Source organism: Fringilla coelebs (assembly GCF_963513975.1).
Source record: "Fringilla coelebs genome assembly, contig: SCAFFOLD_30, whole genome shotgun sequence".
In the NCBI taxonomy this organism is placed as follows: domain Eukaryota; kingdom Metazoa; phylum Chordata; class Aves; order Passeriformes; family Fringillidae; genus Fringilla; species Fringilla coelebs.
In genome coordinates this window covers 3,908,129-3,921,649 of record NW_028167448.1, presented here as the reverse complement: position 1 = coordinate 3,921,649, position 13,521 = coordinate 3,908,129, and positions in this window count along the sequence as shown.

Here is a 13,521-nt window from a genome sequence, read left to right as displayed (position 1 = left end):
TCACCCATGAGTGTCACCCTCCACCCAGGTCCCCATAACTGGTGTCACTCTCATGGCCCCCACAGGTGTCCCCTGGCCCTGCCCCACCTCAGGATCCACATGTGACCAACGTGGAGCTGTTGGGAACCTAAAAGGGACAGTGAAACTCCTGTCACTCGATGATGTACTGTGACACTAAGGGCACTGAGGGGCACTGGGGGCATCGATTCCCCTCAGGGGTCTCTTCTTGCTCTTCACAGCACCCCATGGGGCTCCTCATTCCCCCTCCCAGTGCCAGGGGGGCACACAACCCTTTTAACTCTTACTGTACACAAAATGCAGCTTTTGATTAAAACATGTGAGATACAAGGCTCACTCTTTAAAATTTGCAAATGATTAATAAGGGATAAAAGGGTCAGTAAACAGCATGCTGGGTGCTTGGCAAATGCCAGAGGCACACCGTTAACTACAACAATTCGTCTTACACACCTTTTTATTGTATTGGTTAAATACATACTCAGCAGGGTTACACATATTCAAATATTCTTTCCAGTTTACATGTCCCAGGAATTCTTTTGCTTGGTTTGACCCTTGATTCATTTTCATAAAGTACATGCCATATTGCAGAGTAAATTTATATATTTTATGTTCTCACAAGGCCCCCCTGTTTTGTGGTTTAACAGTTCTTGATAAACGAAGGGTCACTGGTAAATTTCTCTTTGCAGTCTTTCTTTTGATGTTTTTATACTTGCTAGTTTTCAGTGTGTTCTTATCATACAGATGAGATACTCCACCAGTACATTCAATCAACATTAGCTATTTCACGAAATTATCTGAGTTATTCTCACCATTGTCACTTAGTTACACAAATAAAGGCATTAGCTACTTCTGCAACAGTTAATGCTGTGATACACAACACATTGTCTCCATCTTGATATTTTGTGAGAGCCTAAACTATAATATATTTATCACATTGAAATAAATATTCTACACAGGGATTAGGGTAGAAAGGCTGAAAATCTGTAGTGTATCAAAAGCTGTAAAAAAGTGATTACAAACTGTATTGTATCAAAATAGTTTGCAAAAACCAATATCCTAGAGAAAGCCAATGACTACATAGTTATGAATAACAGGGAGAAGGTGTATTGAAGGGTTAATTTGACTCCTCCTTATCCTGCTGATTATGAGAGCAATAAATTCAATTCATATCTCTAAATCCGAGGCAGTCTGGCCCATGACAGGATTTGATGAGTGATCTCTCCTGGTGCTTGTCTCAACCCAGGAACCCTTTGCTCAATTTTCTCTCCCCATCCAGGTGTGGAGGGCAGTGAGGGAGCGGCTGTGGTGGGTGTGGGGCATCCGGCAACTGTCCACCCACGGGAAGGCAGTAAGGAGGAGGAGGGTCTGGGTCAGGTTACTGAGCAGATTGGTGTGGGATTTGCAGTAGTTCTGGAGGCCTCTCAGTCCCTTGGGGACAAGGACAAAATGATCAGTTGCTGCATTTCCAGACTGATTCCCTCACAGCTGCCTCTGCAGGGGCGGTTTCCAGCCAGCCCTGCTCTGAAAACCATCAAAGGCCCTCGCAGAGACACTGCTTGGGCTCCCTTTGTGTTTTGTGCTTCTTGAAGGGCTGAGCAAACCACAGGCAGGCCTTTTCCCCCCACAGAATTCTCACCTCTGCAGCAGCTCTAAAGCTGCCAGAATCAAAGCCAAGGGGGCAGGGGGGACCCTCAGGTCCTGGCTGCCACCTGGTGCTGGCCAGAGCAGGGCTGGGCAATGGCCATCCCTGTGCAGTGGGGCTGGGCCATGGCTTGGCCCCACCCTTGGATTGACCCTGGGGTCCCCAGGATGTGCCACCCCTGGGACAGGCTCCCAACCAGGAATGTGCAGGGACATTTCTGGAACCGCCACCCTCTGGTAAAGGTTCCCCCATTCCAGGATGTGTCACCCCCTGGGACAGGATCCTCCCAGGACAGGAGCCCCCTGGGTGTGCCCCCCCAGGACAAACCCCCGCCCCCCCGCCACCCCTTTGCCATCTGAAACTGAGCACAAACAGCCTCTTCCTTCTTGTCCAGGAAAAAGAAAGTGAAAGTGTTGAGGGGGCACAGCCCCACACCTCCATCTCCAACAGCCTCCCCACCCTTCCCTGCACCTCCTGCTCCCCATTTTCCCATTCCCCTTGGTCCTCCCAACCCCTTCCCTGCTCAGGTGCTCCCTGGGATTGCTGATCCAGGAACCGGTGGTGAGGGGACCTGGCACAAAAGTGAGGAAAAAAAGGAAAAAAGATAAATAAAGAGAGGAGAAATCAAGGGCAGGGGAGGGCACAGAAGCAGAGGACCCCCATGTGATGCCTGCACAGGAAACCAGCACCCCATGGGGGCAGTGCTGTTCCCTGGGTCACCCCAAAATCTGAGGTACCCAGGGAAGGAGATGAGATGCCTGTGCCCATCCAGGAACTGCCCATCCCTGGTACCCCCCTTCCCCTGGGAACCCAAACATGGGAGCCCCATTCCTTCTATCCCCCCATTCCTTCTATCCCCCCATTCCTGGGACCCCCATCCCATTACTGCCATTCCCCAGGATCTCCATGGCCCAGCACCCCATTCCCAAGGAACCTTCTCCTGTTCATTCCATCCCCTGAAATCTCCTTTTCTCCAGAGCATTTATTCTCCCAGGACTCCCCATTCCCCCAGCACCCTCATCCTGAGGACCCCATCTCCACATGGGGACAGACGTGACCTCGCTTCCTTCCCCTTCATCCAAAGAGCCGCCAGCCAGGGGAGCGTTGGCCACAGCAGCGAGTGACAGCCAGTCCACATGGCTGGGGACACCGGGATGGCTGGGAAGGTGGCACTGCTCCTGTGGGGTGAGTGCCCTGGGAAAAGGCCTGACACCCCAGGGATGGGGAGGGGAGGGGGCACAGGGGGACTGCAGGGTCCCCTGAGGTCCCCAATGCCAGCAGAGCCAGTCCATGTTACCCACAGTGGACCTTGGTGGGACTGTGACTGATGTAGGGTGGCTTTGGGGACAGGAACAGGGGGCAGGAATTTGGGGATGGGGATTTGGGAGCAGGAATGTGGGGACTGGCACTTTAGTCTCAGATAGCTCTGGGGATAGGGAACTGGGATGCAGGGTCAGAAGGGGACAAGAACCGTGAGGATGTGGCCATGGGGATGGGATCATGAGCTGCTGGGGGTGACCTGTGCCAGCATGGGCTGTGTCCGTGGTGTCCTTGTGCCTGGGGTGTCCACAGTGTCCCCATGTTCTGCCTCAGCCCAGGGTGGCCTCAGAGTCCCTGTTCCCAAGGTGTCCGTGCCACACAGATGTGGTGCATGGGTGGCTGTGATACAGACATGTCCCCCTGCCTCACCAAATCTTTTGGGGACTACCCAGACACACTTTCCCACAAGAACTGCTGTCCCTATGGTGTCAGTTTGGGCACAGCCCCCACACCCTGTACCCCGTTTGCCTCTGTCCCCACGGTGCCAACCCCTCCCAGCCCTGTCCCTTCTCCCTTCCAGCCCATACCCTTGGCCTCTCTGGTGAGTCCTCAAGGGATGCCATGTCCCTACCCCACTGTCCCCAGCCCATGCTGGCTGTGGCAGGAAGGTGTTCCCTGTCACCTGCACGTGCCCAGACTACCCAGATCCTTGTAGAGCCCCCCTAGATGCCACCAGTGCTGTGGGACCGGGTGACACTGACCTGCCAGGGCTTGGGGACCACTGGTGCCACCACCAGGTACAAGGACAGGCGGCGCTGGTGGCAACAGGGACACGATCGCCTCATTGTTGCCCTGAGTGACACCTATGAGTGTGACAGACCCGGCAAGGGGCTCAGCCCCCCTGTGACAGTCTTAGATGGTGAGGGGGCATCTTAAATGATCTGGGTGGCCCCTGACAGGTCTGGGTGGGCTCTACTCCGTAGGTGGCTTCACACTGCTGATGTGGCAGGAGCCTGTGCTCTGCACACAGGGACATCCCAGTGCATCCCAGTGCACCCAGATGTCCCCAGTGCCTTGGGGACACACCTCTGACCTATCTCGAGCCCCTCAGTAAGATGGGACCCTCCTGTCCCACAGAGGAGCTGGTGCTGCAGGTGCCAGCATGGGCGCTGCTGGAGGGGGACATGGTGACACTGCGCTGCCAGGCCCGGTGGAACAGCCCGGTCACCAAGGTGCAATTTTTCAAGGATGAGAATAATCTGACAAGGACCCTTATGCAACCGAGCTGTCCCTGTCCCCCCTCCAGTTGAACCACAGCGGCAGCTACCGCTGCAAGGTCTGGGTGAGGTCCTGGTCGTCAGGCTCAGCAGCAGTGACAGTGACAGTGCACGGTGAGCACCCCCATGGCTGGAACTCCCATCTCCTGACAACACCAAAGCCACTTCCCAGTGCCCTCTGAGACATAGTCCTCACCTCCCCTCTCCTTCCCTGAACTCTTTCCGGTGCCGGTGCTGGAGGGTCCCCCAAGCCCACCATGGGGGTCCCCTCTGACTCTCAGCCGCCACAGCACCTCCTAACCCCCGTGGCTCCAAGCCTCCCTCCTGCACTCCCCCTCCTGTTCTACCAGGATGGGCAGGTGGTCGGGGGCCCTGCAGGGCTGACCGCAGATGTTGGTGCCTTCCATGGGGGTCTCCCACTCAGGGAAGTACAGCTGCGAGGTGCCCTCTGAGGGTGGGGCTGTGCAGAAGAGCAGCACCTGGCTCTGCGTCATGGTGCACAATGAATGCAGGGATGGGCACGGGGAGTGCCCACAGCCTCCTCGGGTCCCCTGCCTGGGGACCTCCATGTGCCCCTGACACATTTCTTGGGTCTCCTCTCCTCTGCCCTTTGTCCCCTCACCCCTCTGCGGTGTGACCCCATCCCCAAAATCCCCCATCACACCCATCCCCCCTATCCCTATCCCCCCACACTGGCTGCCAGCCCCTCCCTGTGGCCTCAGCCCCGTCTCTGTCCCCACAGTGCCTGTGGCCAATGCCACCATCACCCCCGATCCCCTGTCACACCAGATTTGTGCAGGTGGCCCTGTGACTCTGCGCTGCTCAGTGCAGGTGGGCTCAGCCCCTGTCACCTTCACCTGGCTGCACAACGGGCAGGAGGTGGCCCGAGGTCCCCACCTGGAGTTCGGGGCCACCAATGTGGGACATTCAGGCACCTACCAGTGCATGGCCACCAACCAGGCAGACGGGCACCGCGTGTTCCAGGCACTCAGCCCAGAGCTGGCCCTGGAGGTGACACCACGGGACACAGGGACACACAGAGACACAGGTGGGGACACACAAGTTCACCAGGGACTGCAGGACCACTGAGGTGATGGGTGACCCTGATGTGTCCCCCTCTGTTTCTTACAGTGGCTGCAGGGGTCGTTGGGGCCTTTTTGTTCCTGCTCCTGCTCGTGGGTGTCATTGTGGCCTGGCACTGGTGGCACTGTCTGGGTGGGTGACAATGGTGGGACAGGGGTCCTAGGAAGCTGTAGAGGCCCCCAGAGTTGGGGAACCATAATGTGGCTCCCACAACCCTAGAATTCTGACCTTGACTAGTTGCCCTGTAGGGTTTGGGGAGGTGCTGGAAAGGTCCTGCAGGGATGTTGGGGGTTCTTTCAGGGGCCCTGGGGGTGTTTGGGGTCTCTGTCCCTGCTGGGCTTTGGGTTCTTGAGGCTGAGGTGGTTGGGGGCACTGGGGATGTTCATGAATTCTCAGGGGCTCCAGGGATGATTGTGGGTTCCTGTGGGAAACTGAGGGTCCTGTGGGGATTCAGGAATCCTGAGAGGCGTCAGAGCCCTGGGGATCCCACAGACACCTCTCACCGCTTTCCTCTGCAGATACCAGAAAGAATCAGGAAAGGTGAGTGGGGGTTCAAACTACACTCTGCCCCTTTACCTCAACTCCCAAGACCTCCCATTCCCTCCCCCAAATCCCCTTTATACCCTCAGGGCACCTCCGGATCCCCCGGCCCCCCCAGAGGAGGGGGAGGTGCTGTACACCTGTGTCATGGACACCAAGAGGGCAGTGGGTGAGTATGGGGGGGACACATGCAGAGGGACACGTCACCCATGAGTGTCACCCCACCCAGAACCCACAGCCCGTGTCTCTCACAGAATCCCCCCGTGCCACCACACTCCAGGAGCCCAAGGTGACCTACGCGGAACTGCGGGGACTCCAGGGACGACCACAGGAGCATGGTGACATCTATGGGAATGTGCTGTGACACTGGGGGGACTGGGGTTCCCCACCCATGGACACAGACTCATGTGGGTGCTGCCACCAAAACTGCACCTCTCCCTCCCTGTGGGGGCACAAAGATCCCAAAGAGCTGAGAGAAGAACAATTTCCTGCAACAGCAACGAGAGAGAATAAAACCAACAGCAACAAGGTTCAGGATCCAAATTGTTACAAAAGGAATGATTTCCTGGGAAATCCCCCAAAAAGGAACAAACCCCAGATGTTTCCCCCAGCACGTTTCCTCCACCAAAGGAACCTGGTAGGGCCCTGGACCTTCCTTGCTCTGATGGCCGCAGCAGCCTTCAGGAGGCTCTGGATTCTCTTCTCCCCTGTCCCAAACTCCTCCTCTGCTGTGTTCCCTACACGAGGATGTCACAAAGGGCCCTGTGGGGGTTCCAGAGTCTCCCCCTTTGCCAGGGCAGGGGGATCAGACCATGGCACAGGACCGGGTGTCAGACACAGAAAAAGTTTGATGTCTGGAGACATTTTGGAACACCTGCGTGTGGCAGGGGTAGGTCAGGCCTTGCTTTGTTTGAGACAGGTCCCTGTCTGTCCATCAGTCTGTTAGCCTTGGCACACTGGGGACAGTGTGACATTCTGCCAAAGCCAGCTCCTGAGTGGCCGGGTGACCAGAAGTGGCAGCTGGGGAGCAGGCCCTTGGTGGCCCAACAGGCTTAAAAGGTAGAGCATGAAGTGGCCGAGTGTCTGACCCCCATCTCCTCTTGGGGTGTCTGTCCCATCCACACTGGAACCCAGCAGCTGGCAACTCATTGAAATGAGAAATATCTGCCAAGGAAAGTGGGAACTTTCCTGGAGTGGAAAGAAGACCCATGCCTAAAACTTTTTTCATTTCAAAGATTATGGAGCTTTCAGGCAGAAGTTCAGGAAAAGGAATACCAGCTCTTTACTGGGAAATTTGTAAACCAGGACAGAACAAACAACACAAAACCTGAACTTTCCCTCCCAGTCAGCATTGTTGGTTTTTGTGGCAGTTATAACCGCGGTCAGCAGGGGGCGCTGCAGGGAGCACTCCCGGCCAGCAGGGGGCGCCCCGGTCGAGCTCCATCCCCTTCAGGGGCCATGGCGGCCTTGGACAGGAGGGAGGAGGGGAAATCGCTCCTTTTGCAAACTCACAGGCACCAATCGATCCCAGCACCACCACCGGTAGTGGGCAGGAGCCGCCAAGGCAGCACCCTGGATCCCGGTGCCCAGCGGAAGTGTAGCAGTGTCCCGGGGCCAGGCAAATGCCCTTCCCAACACCTGCGACCGCTCTCCATGATCCTGAATGGAAGGAAGGCAGCGCCTGACCCCAGGCAGGTCTCGGGTCCACAACACCTCTGGTGGCTTTACACCACAATCCCTGCAAATCTTCAGCTTTTCACTCAGGTGAGGAGGTCAGGGATGTGTCGTTATAGAGTACGACACAGCCCAAAATACCAGAACTCCATCAGAAGGGTGCAAGAGAGATTTATTATAGCAACATGCTGCTTTTATACTTTTTCAAGATATTTACATTCACTCAACATACACATTCATTGCCTATTGGTTATAGGAGAGAAACAAAATTCTCAGTAGGCGATCAGGGAGCCATGTCACTCTGCGAGCCAGCCAGAGTCCATATCTTTTAACTTTCTCTCCTTCATCACGTATCGATGGTGACAGCCTTGGTGTCTTCCTCAGGAGAGATATGGAGCTTCTCTTTATCTTTAGGAGGCCTTTGCTGGCTCACAAGTACAGCACAAAATGCCTTTCCTACAATTCTTTCTTTTTGTATTTGACCCGCAGATACAACTGCTAAGGACTGCTGTAGGGCCCTTGCAAAAATCCAAGCAGATGGAGGAACCATTCTTCATTCACTTACAGATAACCAACTTCTACCAACTCTACAACCCACACCCTCACAATCTTAAGGTTCATATACAAACAAGGCACATAAAAACAGATCTCCAAATACTGTTACAGACCTTGCAATTTCCTGATGACACATGTGGAGCAGAATGACACCTTCACCTCTAATCAAATAACTTTTCTCCCACACAGAATCAGAGACCAAGTCATCTGCCTAGTCACCACTTAGAACGAAATAGCATCCACTTAACCTTGCAACTGGTTGCTGTTCTCATAACGGGCAACCAACCTCGGTGCTCGAAGTGTGGACTTCAGCTATTAATCCAATCCCTGTGCAAAGGCAACACTTCTCCCTTAGGTACATCAAATTCCCCTATTTTTGGGACTGTCGGTGCCCTGCAAAAGGAAATGGTACAAGACACATTTCTCAGCACTACGAACCTCTCTGTAAGAGAATTCAAAGAAAAGAAGCAAAAGTAATATCCATTAACTTAAATTTTGGATTTTAAGCCTACAACTCCCTTTACTCTGTCTTGAATTACCATCTTTACCACACATTCCTTGAGGGTCCATGCTTCCATCCACCTAATAACCAATGCAATTACCTACTCATTTTGCTCCCACTGTAGAACCACCCACCCTGTCCTTTCCTGTGTGCTCCAAATAAGGTTTAACACATTGGGCAGATGTCCAAAGTCAGGACATCCCTTTGGGAGTCTGGAGTTGCCGGGATCCCTCCCAGGGGGCTCAGAGACCCTGGCACACAGCCCAGAACAGCAGTGAGTTCAATCATGAACTGTAGAGCAAATTGCCAGCTTTACATGAAGACCTAAAAGCCACAGCAGTTTACATAGTGTAATAATAAAGTTATCACAAGGTGCAAATGTAGGTTTTGAGATTTTTAGTATAAAGGTTATAGGGACGAGATTGAGAGACTTAGGCATGGCTGGCCTTTCTTCTTCTTCTTCTTCTCTACCTCCATCTTCAGTGGTGATGTTGGCACTTTTAGATTGATTTAGAGTAGAAGCTCACTGTCTAACATAGGTGATAGGTATTGAAAAATAATTGTAAACATGTTAACGTAATTTTTAGTATATAAAGATAACACTGCCCTGAGGCAGGCAGAGTGCCTGAGACTGTCTAGCTAGACAGACCACAGCAGAGTAGAAGGAAGAATTTTATAGATAAGGTACAATAAACAACCTTGAGACCAAGAAATGAAGAGCCCTGAGTCCTTCAAATGCTGAGTGAAGAAAAGACACTTTCCAACTTTTCTCAGAGTCACAAGCTAAAGACCCCAACAGGCAGAGACCCTTCGAGGGCCATTTTCTGTTAAATCACATGCATATCCTCTTCCCCATGTTACTGACACCACTGGGCCAGTCTACTTTCCCATGATTAAATCTTTTACCCATACCTTAATACCTTTCTTAGTTTGGCCGTTTTGAATTCAAAGACAAAAAATGATAGAATATAGGAGATACTTGTATATCAGGTAAAGGACCCAGAAAGTTTAACACATGAATGGCTTTGTGTAATCTCACTTGAGGTGACTCCCTCTGCATTCCCCCTTTTTGTACCTGGCGCTTCAACACACCATGAGCACATTCAATAATTGCTTGGCCTGTCGAAGCATGAGGGATACCAGTAGAATGACCAACACCCCAGGCACGAAAAAACACTTGCAATTTCTTTGAAACATACGCCAGGCTGTTATCCATCTTTACATGAGATGGAAAAGGCATGGCAGAAATAACGAATAAATCCCAAGCTATTTCACCTGCCAACACTGAGGCAACCATGGATTGAGAAAAGGTGTCAATTGTGATGTGAACATACTTTAGACGGCCAAATTCAGGCATTTTTGAAATATCTGCTCTCCATTCTTGCAAAGGGAGTAAGCCTCTAGGATTAGTGCCATAATATTGTGAAACATGAGACATATGACAATCAGGGCAAGAAGAAATAATCGACTTTGCTTCACTATGTGATAATTTAAATTGTTGCTGTAGTGCCTGAGCACCCTGATGAAAAAATTGATGAGATAGAACAGCTTGCTGTAGCACATTAGGCACCGTTTTTACTGCTGAGGCAGCCACAAGGGAATCCACACAGGCGTTACCTTCAACAAAGAATCCAGGTAGCAATGTATGGCTATGAATATGCATAATAAAATAAGAATGCTTTCAATTACTAATAACGGTCCACAATTTCAACAACATAACAAATAATGGTTTCTCCTTTACTTATACAACACAGCTTGATTCAAGTGTTTCACTAAATTAGCAACATAAACAGAATCAGTAACTATATTTACGGAACTAGGAAACAAGGTAAAGGCCAAGAGTATGGCACAAAGTTCAATTAACTGAGGAGACCCTTGTTGAACCATTACTTCATGTTCCCAGCAGTCATCTTTCTTCCAGGCTACAGCAGCTTTTCCAGTTCTTCCTGATCCATCTGTAAAAACTGTTGCACCTTCCACTGGCACAGAAGAGCAAAGTTGTTTCCCATGAAAGGAATCCTCTTGCTATGCTATTTGACCTGTAAGGAAGGTAAAGTAGATTGCAACTCAAATACCATTGTTGTACTGGTATGACAATAGTTACAGGATCATGGCCTAAGATCTCATGGCAGCGTCTGCGACCTTTGATAACGATGTCTGCAAAAAGCTCATACAGACCTGAAACTGTTTTTCGGGACCTGAAAGATGAAAATATCCACTCCAAAATTTGCAATTTATCTTCCTATTTATCATTCCATTGACACAACAATCCACATGGTATTTCATCATCTCTCAAAATAAACAATTGCACACACAGAGAAACATCTATCCTGCTAAAAAATTCGGATGTCAAGGGCAATTCAACTTCTTCTACAGCCTTTTTTGCTGCAGCGGTCAAATGTCTCTCATCAGTAGAGGAAGTAATCTCTGACAATAGGTCAAACAAAGGTTGCAGTTGATGATTAGTGATGCTCAAGTATGACTAAGCCAACCTATTGCACCAACCAATTTCTGTACATCAGCAACATTTTTAATTTCAATGTCCAATTTTAAGGGTTGAAGCACAATTTGCATATTGGTGATTATCAACCTCAAATATTTCCAAGGCGTCTGTCTCTGAACATTCTCTGGGGCAATAACCAAACCAAAGGCTCCTAATTTTGTCATAGTGCATTGTTCAAGAGCTGATAATTGTTGTTTTTTTTCAGATGCCAACAAGATATTATCCATATAATGACAGCATTAACAATTGCTAAATTGCTCTCAGACCTTTGATAAAGCCTGTGCCACAAAACATTGACAAATACTTGGAGAATTTCTCATTCCTTGAGGCAAAACCAAAAACTTTGGCCTGGTTCCTCGTGATTTAAAGAAGGCACAGTAAAGGCAAAGTTTTCTTTATCCTGATCAGCCAATGGAATTGTAAAAAAGCAATCTTTCAAATCAATGATAATTATTTCTCATCCCTGTGGAATCCTTGTAGGTGTTGGAAGATCTGATTGTAAAGCACCCAATGCTGTGGCCATCACAGCATTTATCTGCCACAAATTGTGCAAAAGTCTCCATTTACCCAATTTCTTTTTTATTACAAACACAGGAGTATTCGTTGGGCTAAATGATTTTTCAATATGTCCAGCTTGCAATTGTTCTGCCACTAAGCCTTGCAGGGCAAGAAGCTTTTCAGTAGGCAGGGGCCACTGATCCATCCAGGCAGGCTTCTCTGTCAGCCACGTCAAGGATACAACTGGATGTTTAAGGCCCTGCATCCCAGTGGCCCCCACTAAAAATCCATGGTAATTTTAGCACCCCGCTGGGTTAAGCAATCACATCCCCATAAATTAGATGGAGCACTGGTAACATAAGGTCTGATGTTAGCTTGTTGGCCTTCCGGATGTGTTACAGTGATTGTGATCGCAGATAAAGCACCAGCACCCACCTAACCCAACAACTCCAAAGGTTGATTGAGTGAGGGGCCATGTTGGAGGCCAAACAAACTGTGAAATTATAGTTACATCTGCTCCTGTGTCAAGTGAACCTGATATTGCTGTAGTTTCTGGATGACATCCCTTAGCAGTGACCAAACATTGTATTTCCAGACGCTCATCTGTCACCTTCTGAGTCCAGAGAACCTGAGGTTGTCCTGTAGATCCAAAACCTCCAGTGCCACGACTCCGATCCACAATGGCTGGAACAGAACTCATTGTAAGAGTCTGAATGAGAGGTGTGGGACTCCAGGCAGCTCTTCAAAATGCAGTTTATTACACCCAAGATGTTGCACCAGTCCAGGGTTGTGGGCACACAGGGACAGAGCCTGTGCCTACAGCTGTCAGCTCCAGCTGCAGGCAGGCTTGGACACCCTTAGTTTCGGTTACATTGCGTTATATACTTTTCTTGCTGAGCATCTTAATACAGTAGAACCTATCTATACCTTAACTTTTATCTATAGCCTATCATAACTACTATCATTACCATATTCATGTTACTGTTCTCCAATCCCTAAAAGTTAGTACATTACAGTTTAAGCTAGAAGTTGTTTTTCAGTTTTCTTGCAGTGGAAATTTGGAGACCTTTTTCAGTCCCACACTTAATTTCGAAGGTGATTCATTTTTGCTCATTTTGGAGTTGGTTCATTTTGAGGGCTCTTGACTGAACTCAGTCACTTGGTTTCAAGTTGATGGCCTGTCTCAGACCAGTCTCTCCTCTGCTCTGTGTGGACAATGAGATGGGAGAGTCCTTGGGCCACCCAGGGGACCGGTGACTTCAGTGCTCTCGTTGCACATCAACAGAGCTTTGTTTCACTGCTTCAGACCCTCCCTCTCCTCAAGCATTTTAAATAATTCTATTTTCAAAGTCATCTTCTCTGCTCTTCTCCATGTCTAAAGGCAAACCAAAAAAACCTGAAAGGGAATATACCAGTCTTTATTGCCTATCTTTTTCTCATGTATCTTTTCTTAGCTGCGTGTTTTGGTTTCAAAACAGAATAACTTAATTACTTCATTAATCAGGGATTTGAGAGTAAGGGATTTTGAGACTTGAAAAGTAAGTTTCACCTACTCCCCTGCAGACACCCAGGAGAATTTGTTTTCTCAAGGCTCCCTCTGTAGCCAGTGGAGACAAGAGAACATTTGGAGGCTGGGTGCTCCCAACTGGCACACAAAACAGAAGTTACAAATCTCTTCTTGGCACTTTTCTCTAGATCTGCACTTGGGTTATTTGATAGCAATAGCAATGAAGGACTGCATGGGAACAGGTGCATTTTGGTGCAGACAGGTGACAGCTCAGATTGTGACACTCTGTGTAGATCCATAATAAATTCCAGTCTTCATTTAGAGTACTAAAAAACAAGTTTTACCCTGTCCCTATTCTGCTCTCACCATTCCTTTCCTGAAGAGCCAGAGAGGGAAAAACTGTGGAAGAAAGCAGAGGGTTGCAAAAGAGATACTTGGGATCGCTTATTTTGGAATCAACAG